Source organism: Pteropus vampyrus, unplaced genomic scaffold (genome assembly GCF_000151845.1).
Source record: "Pteropus vampyrus isolate Shadow unplaced genomic scaffold, Pvam_2.0 Scaffold1, whole genome shotgun sequence".
In the NCBI taxonomy this organism is placed as follows: Eukaryota; Metazoa; Chordata; class Mammalia; order Chiroptera; family Pteropodidae; genus Pteropus; species Pteropus vampyrus.
The window spans coordinates 18,667,759-18,679,800 of record NW_011888782.1 but is presented as its reverse complement, the minus strand read 5'-3'; the positions used below and the strand labels follow the sequence as shown (position 1 = coordinate 18,679,800).

Below are 12,042 nucleotides of genomic sequence, written 5' to 3'. Positions count from 1 at the left end.
TGAGATATATGACAGAACTAGGAAGCAAGGAAATAAAGACTATCTGAGAACGGTTTCAAAAGGAACTCTTTGTGTGGTTACCCATACATAAAAATGACTAGAAGTAAAGAAATCATAAAACTAATAAAGTTTTAAATAAATTAAGATGCCAATGAACACTAGCCTCATCTAAAAATGCTATTATTTTTGGCAATATTAAAATAGCCCTCAGTAGGAAGTAGGATATAAAAGGTGCATGAGTGCCAAAGAGGACATATATCCCAACAGCCATTTCTGATACACATTTCTAAAAATAATAAATGTGGAAGAAGCTCTTGAAGTTTTCCTGCCTTTCCTCCAAAACCTTGTGGCTTTTGATCCTTAAGGAGCAGATTCTTTAAATGTAAACTAGTTTAAGTTGATTATGTTGTTTAAGTCTAATATATGCTTACTAAGTTGTTTGTCTGGTTGTCCTACTAATAACTGAAAATCAGTAAGTTTAATTGTAGATTTTTCTATTTCTCCCTTCGAACTGATAGTTTTTTGCTGTTTGTACATTAAGGCTATCTTATTAGGTATGTTTATGTTTAATATTAGTATATCTTCCTAATGAACTGCTGTTTTTATCACAATAGAATGTCCCACTTTATTATTTATTATTATTATTTTGGATAATAATCCTTGTCCCAAAGCCTACTTTGCCTAATATGTTTTCTTATTGTTATAGTGTGCATGCCTCATCTTTATCCTTTTGTTTTCATCTTATCATATAGACAGCAGAGGGTTCAGTCTCGACTATTCTTTTTAATCCATTCTAAAGTTCTCTGCCTTTTAACTGGAAGGATTGGTCCATTTACATTTAATGAGATTACATAAACCTTTGAATTTATGTCTCCCATTTTAGTATTGATACCTGTCAGTTCTGTATGTTCTTCATTTCTCTCTTATTCCTTTTTTTATCTTCCTTTTATCTTTTTTTTAAATAAAGAGCTAAATTTTTTTAAATTATTCCAGTAAGATAAGATTTAACCTTTCATTTCATTTTATCATGAATATTCTCTCATTCAACATATTTATTCCAGTTTATGTCAAAAGCATCAATTCATCTATCATGACATATCTCTCAATGGGGATATAGCTCAGGGAAGAGACTGCTAATACACCATTAGTCATTCTCCTTCATATTATTGTGCTCTTGTATTAACATCCTTTATCTACATGCATAAAAGCAGGTATTAACACCATACCTGTCAAAGTGAGTGGCTCATTTGATCCAATATAATGTCAGGAAAGATACTGGTAAATGCCATGCTTAATCAAGTATACCTATATAACTATCAGTCTAACACCTCTGTTAAAGAAGAAAATGCAGTTAGCCTGGGAGAGTTCAGAATTCCTGAGACTGTCTTCTCTTCTGTTCCACACATTCCCTTGGAGCTATTTCATCTTTTCCCATGAATCCAATGACCATCCATTCGCTGACTGCTACCAAAATTCATTTCTAAGCTTCATCCATATTTCCAAAGGCCTTCTAGACACCCAAGTGTGCCCTGACACTAGAATTAATACCAAATTATCTACTCTGGCAGTAAGCACACTATGGCCCACAGGCCAAATTCAGCCCAAATTTTGTTTCTGTAAATAAAATATTATTGTAATACAACCATGCTTATTTGTTTTTGTATTGTCTTTGACCACTTTTGCACTATAATGGCAGAGTTCAGCAGCTGCAACAGAGACCTTATTGCCTGCAAAGCCTAAAATATTTACTATCTGGCCTTTTATAGAAAAAAATTTGCTGACCCTTGATCGACATTGTCATTGTGTATTCATTCACATATATTTATTAGATATATGCTATTAATCAGGCACTGTTTCAGCACTAAGTATATGGAGGTCAACCAAAGAATAGGCTTCAGTAGTCACAGGCCATATATTTGAATAGTGGATGGTAGTGGCTGACAATAAACAAGCACACAAGTCAATAATAATAAAATTTCAGAACGTTATTGTGCTATGAAGAAATAAAGTGGGTGCAATGACAGAGAGTGACTCTTAGGAAGCAGCACCATTGGGTTGGGGCTCAGGAAGGCCTCGCCAAAGAGGGTATTAAGCTAACACCGCAATGAAAATAATAAAATGATAAAAAGAACAACATGTACAAAGTTTTTTGGGAGAAAATGACCTTGGTTGGTCCTAAAAACATAAAGAAGGCCATGTGGTTGTAGCAAAGTAAGAGCTGGGAAGATACAAGGCCCTGACTAAATGTGAGACTTATGATCAAAGACAAATTGTATTCTTTCATTTCCACAGTGCCTCACAGAAGAAAGTGATATTGATTAAAGGTTGTTTACTATTCTTTTGTGTTAATGATTTATGTTGGTTGCAGTGCAAGCATAAATGATTTTTATATCAATGGTGAGAAAATTAAGAACTTCTGATTAAAAAAAAAAAAGCAAGATTTATGTCCCCTTTACATGTGAGGTTGAAATATTGCTCCTTACTTATCTCCACCTTGGTCAGGTTGTTTAAGGTGGCATTGTTAAGCCAGACCTTAACATTTCCTTCTCCCCCAATCCTAGGGACATGAACAAGTACAAAATAAAACAAAATAAAACAAAACCCAAAAGACTCAAAGACTGCCAGTGATCAAGAAATATAAAGAGCTGATTACTTGAACAGGAGCGGAAATAAGTTTTAAGAATAAATGCAAATTCCTCTAAAGGAGAAAAACATTGGGTGTAGGTGCACAGTGGGGCATGGTTTGTTGAGAAGAGTGTGTGTTGATGAAACACTGATAAAATTTTCATTAAGAATCAACAACTATATGTGCTCCCTTTGGCAACACATATATACTAAAATTGTAAAGATACAGAGACAATGAACATGGCTCCTGTGTAAGGATGACATACAAATGCATGATGTATTCCATATTTTTTTAAATGGGCAAAGGACTTGAGCAAAAATTTCTCCAAAGATGATATGGAAATGGCCAAAAAGCATATGAAGAGATGCTCAATTATTACTAATCATTAGGGAAATGCAAATAAAAACTACAACGAAATATCAACCCACACTTATTAGACTAGCTACTATAAAAAAAAAAAAAAAAGTATATTGAAAGCCAGTAAATAACAAGTGTTGGTGAGGATGGGAAGAAATTACAACTCTTATTTATTACTGGTGGGAATAAAAAATGGTGCAACCACTGTGGAAAACAGTATGGAGTTTTCTCAAAAAATTAAAAATAGAACCACCATATGATCCAATAATCCTACTTCTATATTCAACAGAATTAAAAGCAGGATATCAAAGACATATTTGCTCACCCATGTTCAGAGCAGCACTATTCACAAGAGCCAATAGGGTGAAACAGCCTGAGTGTCCATCTATGAATGAATTGATATACAAAATGTACTACGTACATAGAATGTAATGTTATTCAGCCTTAAAAAAGGGAGGAAATTCTGTTACATGTTACAATATGGATACAAATCTTGAGGACATTATGCTAAGTGAAATAATTCAGTCACAAAAAGACAAATATTATATGCTTCCACTTATATAAGGTACTTAGAGTAGTCAAATTCATAAACAGTGTAGAATGGTGGTTGCCAGGGACTGTTGGGAGAAAAAAAATGAGAAGTTATTTTCTTTTTCAATTACAGTTGACATACAATATTATATTAGTTTCAGGTATACAATATAGAGATTACACATTTATATACCTTATGAAGTGATCACCCTAATATCTCTAGTACCCATCTGACACCATACATTGTTATTACAGTATTATTGACTACTTTCTCTATGCTGTACTTTAACAGGTATAGAGTGATAGTTTTAAAAAAAGAAGAATTACGGAAATGAATGGTGATAATGGTTGAGGTACTTAAGAGTAGTCAAATTCAAAGAAACAGAAAGTAGAATGGTGGCGGCCAGGGGCTGCTGGGAGCAGAGCATGGCCAGTTTTTATTTAATAGGTATATAGTGTTGGTTTTAAAGAAAGAAGATAGTTATGGGAATGGATGGTGATAATGGTTGCATAACAATGTGAATATACTTAATACTACTGAACTGTAAACTTAGAAATGGTTAAGATGGTAAATTTTATGTTATGTCTTTCTGTTAACACAGTAAAATAGTAAAAGTATTAACAGTTGTAGAGAGGAAGGGGATGTGGTGTCAACGGATCAAAACAGAGCTTGTAAGTCAGAAAGAAGAGTTAGGTATTGTGGACTTGTTAGGACCATGTGAAAATCTGATGCAAATGTAAAGGATTTATTGCTCCCCAGGTAGGGGGAAGAGATGAGGAACACAGAAAATCTTACCATTGGCAAACTTCTCAGGTTGAAAAGACTAATTAAAAAAATGGTTCCCTTGGCTTTAAGAAAGGGCAAATGCGAAGCACATGTACACACATCCTTGTCTTCTCCTTTTCAAGTGTGCTGAGACCCACTGGCTTGAAATTAGCAAAAGGTGACCACACGGCAATTTATGATTTGACCTTATTTTATGGTTTAAAGGTTAAGTTCATTTATATTCTTATTTGATACAGCATTATCAATACCACTTTAAAGATATAAAAACCGAGGGTCAAGAGATTGAAGACATGTAAGTGGAGGGAACCACCATGGAAGAGTTAAATAACTGCCTATTCCTGTCAGGGTCTTTAACTCAACTACTTGGTATTCCAACACTATGATTCTTTTCTATAACTTTTATTAGAACCGAACTCCTGCATGCATCTACATGTGCTTTGGAAATACTGAAAATAAAAGACATCAATTCATAGGGAGCAGCTGTGTATATACTTAAATCATTTCCTTTCCATACAGCTCACCCAGAGAGTTCATTTAGTGCTTTCTTCAGCACTGGCAGTAGTCAAAGACTTCACCAATGGCTATGCTGCAGGAGACAAAGCCTACCTTGGATTATCAGAAGATATGAATTCTTTAACTGGTTCTGCCACTTAATAGCACTGATAGCATCTTTACTATGCCAGTACATCAGCATAGTAAAGATGCTATCAGTGCTATTAAGTTTCCTAACCTGTAAAATAATTCTATGTACCTCATAAGCTTATACCAATAGTTAAATGGAACAGCATAGATGTAAGTGCTCTAAACAGTAAAACAGTATACAAACGCAGGCTATGATTGTCATTTAACTTATCAAAAATCTGAGAGGAAGGATCTTAACCAAGAATCAAAAAACCCTTTTTAAAAATCCTAAAAAATAGGGTTTTCCAATTCTTTGTCTACTGAAATAAAACCATGCATAGATTAAAATATGAGGGCATTTTGTGGCTAATTTATTTTGAGACTAGTAGGGTAATAAGAAAGCTTTTCTTCTCCAGCAGACTATTCAGTGTTCTAGGTCTTAAATTTTATCCAAAAAAAGAATGCCTTGTTTTCTTTTATGCATAAGAAATTATAATTTAGAATTTCATAGTTGACACGATAAATATTTTATTTATAACAATTAAATAATGAAAACCTTACTTCCAAGAGAGTCAGTATTACTTAACGTGGAAGATCGGAAGTAATTGTGGAAAGCAGAGTGAAGAAGATAGGGTAACGAAACAGGAAGGGAAGAAGGCAATGAAAGGTTCATCCCTGAGCCAGTTTCTGTGGTGGACAACTACACCTCAGTCACCCTGGGGATCGCCCAAGGAGTCACACAGAATACATCTCAAAACAATCCCTCCAAAGGGAGGAAAGCTGAGGTGTTTATCCATTGACTCCTCCTGTCCGTTCCCCATTGGTTGAAGACTGCTCCCGAACTACATCTGTACGCAGGCTGAGTGGCCCTCTAAGACTTTAAGAACAATCTGAAAGGTAGGAAGCAGAGTCACCATGGCATGCATTTGTGGGGCAGTACTGGCAGATGCACTAGAAACATGAATCGACTGGATGTGGTGTAGGCACAAAAAGAAATGTCTCCTATCTTATTGGGTGCTATAAGGACTAATTAAGTTGATATGGATGTACTTAGGACAGTGCTGAGCACATTATAAAAACCATAAACAGCGGCTAGGGTTTTTACTAGACTAAGAGATTTATTTATAGACACTACTAATTGGTAGAAATTTTGCTCTGGTCCCCTGATGCTTAATTTTTTCTTTCCTGTGTCTTCTCTCCTGTATTCTATTGCCAGGTATATCTTCCCATGCTTTGCATATACATGTCTCTGTGTGAAAAGGATCACTTTTCCCTTCCCATTAGCATTTTATAAAATTTATGATCTCAGCTATGTTGTTTTATTTAAATGGCAACCCATCTGAAAAACAAGATCAAGTGCTTTATTTGATTTTGCATAATTGTGAGAACCTAGAAAGACTTTATGTATAAGAAGATGTTTAATAAATATTATGCATTTCAACATGGTCATAAGTGAATGTCTTTCAGTTGCCCTCATCACTGAGTTTTGCCAGTGTTTAAAACACCTGGCCTTATTACTTCAATGAAAATTTAAATTCATAGCACCCATTAGTATTGCAGACAATTTCTGGCCTAGTTTCCTTGTATATTAATGGAAGTTCAGATCTTTTAATGAGCTTAATACAGGAAGAATTTTGGTATTCACATAAACTAATGGCCCTCTCTTAGCCTAGGGCTAGAGAGAAAACAGTCACCAATATAAACTAGTCAGATAACTTCAAAGATATTTAATTGTCAGAAAAGTCATTATCTACTATATAAACAACAAATGCAGTCATTTTTAGCATATTTCAATGCCAAATTTAATTTCTTAGACACAAGTTCTTCTTGATTTCCTCCTATCTCACAAACAGATCCATCTAATGCACCTTTCTGTTTTCTCCTTATTTCATTGGTATTTAAATTCTTGGACAACATCAGGGCTCAATCTTTGGAAAGATTCTCTTGTTCATCAATTTATATTTACCTACAGCCCTGTCTTTTCTCCTGAACTTCAAGTGCACGTAACTGATATGTGCATATAACTGAATATGTTCTCAGTAACTTCACTTTGATGGTGTGCTAGATTATTTAAAAAAAAAAAAAGAGAGAGTTAGAAAAAGAGAGACAGAGAGAGAGAGGGAATGAGGGAGGAAGGGTGAGAGGAAGGAAGAAAGGAAGGAAGGAAGCAGCGAGCCACCAATTCTTCCTTGGCTTTGTACACCCCTTTGCAATGTAACACTAATAGTCCCGTTAAGAGGCTGGGTCTTCTTTACCCGCATTGAATCTGGGTTGAACTTGTGATGTTATTTGGCCAGTTGCATTCAGTGGAAGAAACACTATGGAAGTTGCAAATTGAAAACTCAGAAGACCTCGCAGCTTCCACTCTTTCTCTTGCTGCCGTGAAATTTCCACATAAAAAAAGCCTATGCTAGCATATCAGAGAGCAAGACCATGTGGAGGAGAATGATCCATCCAATCTGAGGGCCCCTAGATCAACTAGCCCCCGATGAATCCCACTAACTTTCGTAGTAGTTTATTACATAGTAATAGATTTCTGATACAGATATTGAAGAGATGTTTCTTATTTAACATATACAAAATTGAACCATTGGTTTGATCACCTAAACCTAGAACTTCAGTTTCTCCTTTAAAAGTAATTGGTTTTTTTTTTCAATATTCTAAGTCCTCAAGCCAGAAATCTTACACTTATCCTTCTTTCCTTATGTCCAAACCATCAACAAATCCTGTCAGCTGTTCCTTCATATCCAAAATTGGAGCACTTTTCTCTGTTCTCCATTGCTTATATCCTTTAAGGCATTATCATCTCTCAGTCAGATAACTACAGTTAACTTCGTGCTTTTGCCTTTATCCTGTGCACTATATTCTCCTCATAGCAATAAGTACAATCTTTTATATCATAATTTATGTCAGGTCCTTTCTCTAACCCAAAATACTTCAATGGAAACAAATTTTTTTGTTCCTCAAAAAGTTAAACACACAATTTCCATATAACCAGACAATTCTACTCCTAGGTACATATCTAAAACAACTGAAAACAGGTGTTCGAATAAAAACTGTACAAGAATATTTATGGTGGCACTATTCACAATAGCCAAAAAGCAGAAACAACCCAAATGTCCATCAACAGATGAATGGATAAACAAATTGTGGTATATCTATACAATGAAATATTTTTCAGCCATGAGAAGAAATGAAGTTCTGATACATATTACAACATGGATGAACCTCAAAAGCAGTGTACTAAGTGAACGAAGCCAGTCACAAAAGGTTACATATTATAGGACTCCATTTATATGAAATATCCAGAATAGATAAATCCCTAGAGGCAGCACACAGTTGCTGTTTACCAAGGGCTGCAGTTAGGAGGGAATGGGAGGTAATTGTTTAATGGGCTTAGGGTTTTAGTTTGGATGGATGAAAGTATGTTTGAACTAGACAGAGGTGGCAGTTGTACAATACTGTAATGTAAAAAATGTCACTGAATTGTTCACATTGAAAAGTTTCATGTTATGTGAGTTTCATCTCAATCGAAAAAAAAAAATTGCTTCATTAGGTTCTCATGTCACTCAGAGCAACAGTCGAAAGCCTCGGACAAACATGTTCCTATGGGGTCCACTCTTCACTTCCGCCTTCCTCTTGCTCTGTCCTCTCCTGCCACATAAGTTTCTGTGCCATCTGCAAACATTCCTTGTACTTTCTCATCTTAAGGTTTATGCATTCCTGATTTCTTCTGTCTGGATTGCTTTTTCCTTACATATTAACACAGATCACTCTCCCTTAACTTTCAGCTATTCAGAAAATATAACAGATTTTTTCTTTAATTTTGTTTTTTTTTTTTTTTCTGGTCTATTGAGTCTGTGTAGAAAGGAGAGCAGTAATATGCATAATATCAAATGTTGGTCACACCTAGTTCCATCTGGATAATTTTCCCTGATCCTAAGTAGGTACATATGGTCTAAGTTGCCAAAACCTCTCAAGAAAAATAATATGAGACCTTCAAGGCAAACATCTACAAAGTGAAGGTAAAGGTCACAAAGGAAGGTTGATTTTCTCATATATGCTAAAAATGTCCCAAATGCTTGAGATATATGTTGTTATGGTGATGGAAGGAAGGTGAACTGGGACAGGATTGTGAAATATTGCATGAAATATTTTAATTTTGTCTTAATCGGTTCCACTCTGTTGAGGAAGGCTATGAACATTCTAGATCCTGACTGCATTATACCATCAGACATCATGGCATCATTGAAATGTTCTTCATCCGCATGAGATTTGGTTTTCTACGCATTACTCTAGAAACACAGAAAGCTACTGAAAACAAGCATGGTCCCCAGTGGAGGTGACGTAAAATGTTTCTCATGAAATAAGCCAAAGACAAGTAAAAGTTTAAAAATCTGCAATGCAGTCCATAGTAAGATTCTTACTTGAATACAGTCTGGAAATGAAAGCTGAGAATTCGTTCTCGTTGGAATGTGTGTAAACACGATCTAATTTATACACAATGAGAATCCAAATACACCTCAGGCTATAGATCTCAATACTCATATTAATAATTTTACATGCCTCCTTTATCTCCTTTTTTGTTCCTCTGTCCCAATACTGATAAAGACTCTACACGAATTCCCAAAGATATATTACATGTTTTGGGGGGTGTGAAGCTGCTTGCTTCTACACCTTGGTAAGCACAGCGAGTGTTATCAGTAAGTCATTTGTGGAGAGGTACTGAACCAACTTCAAATTCAGGAAGAATATTAGCGCTGGTGCCCACAAGGCATGGGATTTAGAATAATGGAATCCGGTACCTTAGGGATCCTCTTTCCATCTAGAAACCTTCCTCCACCTTCAGGATAATATACTTTGTTTGACTAGGTATTCAGAAGCTCAGCTCTAATTTAAATTAAGTATTACTCTTTATATGTATCCATTTTCCCATTGATTTTTTAAAAATGTCTTAACTAAAATAAAAAATTTCAACTTTTGCAATAGTTCTTACTGTGTGTTAGAGCTTATATAACATCCTGTATATCAGCAGAGCTCTACGTTAACTCCAGGCCTGTAGCTGACCTGAATGCTGATCACCATACTGCGGTGGGATCTCCGCACAGAGAGGACAGAAGCTAATTTCCCTATTCATTTACAATCACTTATTTTGTATATGTATATGCAGGTTAATTTTTCGTGAAAAGTGCACACTGGGCCTAGTTTGACAATTATTCTTTGCTTTAAAATTCCTTTGAAGGAAAAGAGAAAAAAATATTTATCAAGCTTTTAAACCTGTGTTCTATTTGCACAGCTGGACGTTTTGTTTTTTACGGTTTTAGCTCATTACTGGCCTCTAAAATACATAAAAACAACAAATAAATTATTGGCACAAAGAAGCAAGGATACTTTGTTCATAACTACTAGGCCTCCCATAAACATTTGGCTATATTAAAAAAATAGGGTCACCTGTGATATAACAGCTAGACATTTAATAAATATTTGATGAATGAATGATGAAGAACAGAATATCATTTCTGTGTGTTTCTCTTATCAGAGAGAGACTCAGTACTCTTGACTTCATTCTTTTCGTACACAATCATTTTCTCTGTGGTATGACTCAGATTCAGAATTCAGCCACAAATATCTACATATCCATCATTTACTGATTTTATCTATTCATCCATTCAATCATGTATTTGTTAAACTAATTTAGTCATTCGACAATCATTTATTGAACAGTGAGGATGCCTAGCACTGTTCCAGGGGTTGGAACTCAAGAAGCATGGAACAGACAATAGCAGTACAGTGTGACATGAACTAAAATGAGGGGAATCACACATCATATGTGATGTCATAGAGGAGGCACTGCATCTTTCTTGGGGAATCAGGCCAGACTGTTAGGGATAAGTGACATTTTAGCTGTAATCTACACAGTGAGTAGGAGTTAGCCAAGTAAAGGTGTTGGATGGAAAAGACATTTCAGACAGAAGAGAAGTAAAACAAAGATTTTGGCACACTGGGGAACTGGTGGGGATTCACTATGTCTACAGCACAAAATCCAGTGCCGTGAGGGCTCAGCGTTCAAACTGAACCTCTTTGGAAGCAAACCTGGGGTTCTGCAAACCTTTCGTGTATGTGTGCATGTGTACTGACGTAACATTTCATTTATACTTCGATTACAACAGATTTTACAGTGTGCTAATATTAATATTTTATGTTTCTCTTTGCCTTCCCCCCCTCTAAAAACAAACAAACAAACAAACAAAAAACACCTTCTTAAGTATGGACTTTAGACAGCAAGTGTGGGATCCCGGGAAAGAAGAGCATTAATGACAAGCAATTAGGATTCAAGTCTGTTTACCATTACTGCTCCTACAGAATATCTGCTTTCTTAAATTCTAGACTCTCTCTGCCTGCATAGGCCTTCCTAAACAGGTTGTTCCCCATTGGCTTCGTTCATCTGACCTGTGGTAAATGCAACCTGCTTAAAAATCTAGACTCTCTCCTATGCAGTTTGCAAAGCCAACCCATGAGAAAATAGCCAGGCTTATGCTAAAACAGGTGAGATGCGCAGCTTGAGAAAGTGTATTGGATAAAAGCCATGTTTCAGTTAGCACAAAAGCACTCAGAGAAGGAGTTAAGGACCTATGAGGATTTTCTAGTTAAGGAGCAGAAGCCTCTAGGGCATAGACAGGTATCTGAGAGTTGAAGAAGGCATCGAAGGCTTTGACTGGGGCCGAGCATCTAGAATGGTGTGGCTTGATGATATGTATGCTGGAGGAGTGAAGGTCTGGGACTTTTTACTTGAACCAGTGATTGATGGACACAGGAATGGACATTGCGGTGGACTGGAGTCAACTCTCTCTTAAAGTACAGCCCGTTCTGGGACTGGGACTTGTCTTGCCCAAACTATGAGAGCTGATTCTCTGAGAACCTAGAAGCTGTTCTTCCCCAGATAACCTAGCTCATAATTGCAGAATGAAGAGAAGCCTTGTAAAAATGGTGATATATTTAACTTTCCTATGGCTTGTCGATGACTATACCACGCAGTCCAAATCCCTTAGCGTGGTTTTAAATGCCTCCAAACTCCCCTCGCAACTTAGCTCATCCCAGTTATTTGCTCAAACTTTGTGCT

The 12,042-nt window shown here is 36.0% G+C and overlaps 1 non-coding gene across 1 annotated transcript; it reads left to right on the top strand.

The window, feature by feature from the left end:
- Positions 1–2,808: 2,808 nt before the first annotated feature.
- LOC111737032 lies at positions 2,809–2,917 on the top strand. The gene has a single exon (XR_002779332.1). It is a non-coding gene; the product is annotated as a U6 spliceosomal RNA (small nuclear RNA).
- The last annotated feature ends 9,125 nt before the right edge of the window (positions 2,918–12,042 follow it).